This window comes from Suncus etruscus, chromosome 11 (genome assembly GCF_024139225.1).
Source record: "Suncus etruscus isolate mSunEtr1 chromosome 11, mSunEtr1.pri.cur, whole genome shotgun sequence".
Lineage (NCBI taxonomy): Eukaryota > Metazoa > Chordata > Mammalia > Eulipotyphla > Soricidae > Suncus > Suncus etruscus.
In genome coordinates this window covers 97,972,246-97,974,944 of record NC_064858.1, presented here as the reverse complement: position 1 = coordinate 97,974,944, position 2,699 = coordinate 97,972,246, and the positions used below count along the sequence as shown (strand labels likewise).

Here is a 2,699-nt window from a genome sequence, read left to right as displayed (position 1 = left end):
TCATAGTTGAGTTTTAGGCATATAACTTTATAACATCAGTCTCGCCACCAATATCAAGTTTCCTCCATCAGTGTTCCCAGGTTCTCTCTCTGACAGGCCCATTTTTACAATTTTAGTTTTGGTTGTTACAGCTTTGATCTCACACTTACAGAATTATTGGCTCTAGGGCCGAAGAGATAGCATGGAGGTAGGGCATTTGCCTTGGATGCAGAAGGATAGTGGTTCGAATCCCAGCATCCCAGGATCCCAGGAGCCTGCCAGGAGTGATACCTGAGTGTAGAGTCAGGAGTAGCCCCTGAGCGCTGCCGAGTGTGACCCCAAAGACAAACAAAAAGAATTATTGACTCTATAATTTAGATTTTACATATACCACATTTATCACACGTCTATACCACCTACGTACCTGACCTTTGATCCCTGTTACCTCCTGTCTATCTCCTTATTCCTTCATCTCTATTTTTTGCCTTTTCTTTCCTTATCATTTTTATAATCTAGGTATCCCCCTGTGAAGCCTTGCATTTTGTGTTATTCTAATAGATATCACATAATATTTGTTTTTCCGACTCAATTCACTCAACATTATATTCTCCAGTTTTATCTAAGTTGCAGTGAATTGGATGATTTCACTGTTCCTTAGTGTATATAGCACTTTCTTATCTACTCTTCTCTTATTGGATACCTAAATTAATCCAAACCCTACATATTCTATTGAGAACTGTGATGAATAATGGTGTGAATATGTTCCTCTGAATAAATGTTTTTGTGTCCTGGGGATAGACATCAAAAATTGGAATTGCTGGGCTTGGAGATTTTCACAGAAACCTCCATATAGTTTTCCATAGGGATAAAACCAGGCAACATTCCCACCAGCAGCAGTTGGGTACTGACCTGATTTACTATTCACATAAAACGGACTACTGTTCATGCCTGTTATTTGGACTATTCCCATTACCCTAAAATGGTATTTAGTGAGACAAGTAGGTATATATCTAATTTCTTTTCATTGCCAGGACTTCTTCTTCTTCTTTTTTTTAATATGGAATGCTTCTCGAGTTTGCATATCATCCTTGTGCAGGGGCCATGCTAATCTTCTCTGTATCTTTCCAATTTTAGTATGTGTGCTGCAGAAGCGAGCACTCACTGCCAGGACTTTTATGAAGGTATTCTGCCACTGAAGTACAACCCTTGGTTTTCCATCTGCCCTTAGAGTGTGTAAAGTAAATTAGTTGTGCTGATGCATTAGCATCCTTGCAGTAAAGGGTGTCCACACCATCCCTGGGCATTGGGGCTGATTTTTCTCTTGGGGTATAAAATGGGATAGGAAGGGTATATTCCTATCCAGTCAGTGCAACTGGTTTAGAGAAACTTGAATTGGCAGCTACCGGTGGGTCCCAGACTGGTATATATCAAGCAAAGCTTGTGCAGTGAGGCTTCTTGGGGTTTGCATTTTTTTAAAAATTTATTTTGGTTTTGTTTTGAGGACATTACCCAGAAATGCTCAGGGATTACTCCTGGCTCTGTACTCAAGAATAACTTGTGGCAGTGCTCAAGAGACTATATGGAATGTCAGGAATTGAAGCTGGGTTTGCCTTGTGAAAGGCAAATGCCCTACCCATTGTACACCAGACCCTATTTTTGACTTTTTAATTAAATTTAATAAATCATGGAAACATTGAAAGGTTTAAATGAATTATTAGCTTATACGTGATAAAATATATTAGGAATCTCCACATATATTATGCAACATTAGCATATAAATGGTAAAACATAGTAACTTCTATCATCTATATTTTACTACTTCTGCTTGTTTTTAGTTTGTATTAAATCAAGTGAGTCAACGCTTAGAATAAAGATCTGCATGACTTTTATTCCAAATTAAACTATAAATAAAATTGCTTGCAAATAACTTTATTTTGTATATGCTTGTTTAATATGTGTTATGTCCTGTTGGATAAATTATTTAATTTACTTTATCAGAATTCTTTCAATTATTTGGGGGACTCCTAGTAGTATTTGGGGAGCTACAAAGTATTGGAAACTGGGGTTCCTATATACAAAGCACATGCTTCAGACCTTTAATCTCTAGGTTCCTATATTAGAAGTCTTTCATTGTAAAGGAAAAAGTTCTTATTTTATCTGAGATCTCACCCAGACATTTTGGGGGGGGGTGGTCTCTGCCTCTATGGGGGAAGAGTGAGTGGCTTTTGTATTTCCTGAAACCTCACTATTGCCCTTGTAGGCATGTTCCTAGAACTCTCACCCAGGCAGGGCTGGGCAGGGCATAAGTCTGTGCTGTCACCTAGACATTTATTCCTTACATTCTTGTTGCAAGTTGTAGCCCTGGAGTTCTCACTGTTGTGGGCATATTATTTTTCAGATCACTTCCTTAAGCACTAGTGTTTTCATGAATGCCTATTAATTTACATGGATAGAACTCAAAATACCATTAGAATCAGAAACTGCAGCTGCCTTTTTAAAAAAAATGTTCATGCTTGCTTATTGGTTTTGAATGAGAAAATGGTCGAAAAGATCTACCTGCTTGCTGCTATTTTACTCTTGTAAAATTATAAAGCTTGAGACTTGTTGAGTCTTGAGCTTGTTGCGATTATAAAGCCAGAGAGATAGTACAGTGTGTAGGGGACTTGCCTGGCATACAGATACAATGGGTTCAATCCCCTAAATACCATATGGTTCCCCTA

At 38.1% G+C, this 2,699-nt stretch overlaps 1 non-coding gene across 1 annotated transcript; it reads right to left on the bottom strand.

Moving 5' to 3' along the window:
- Positions 1–1,030: 1,030 nt before the first annotated feature.
- Positions 1,031–1,137, bottom strand: LOC126023519 (U6 spliceosomal RNA). Its single transcript, XR_007500636.1, has one exon. It is a non-coding gene; the product is annotated as a U6 spliceosomal RNA (small nuclear RNA).
- Between the last annotated feature and the right edge of the window lie 1,562 nt (positions 1,138–2,699).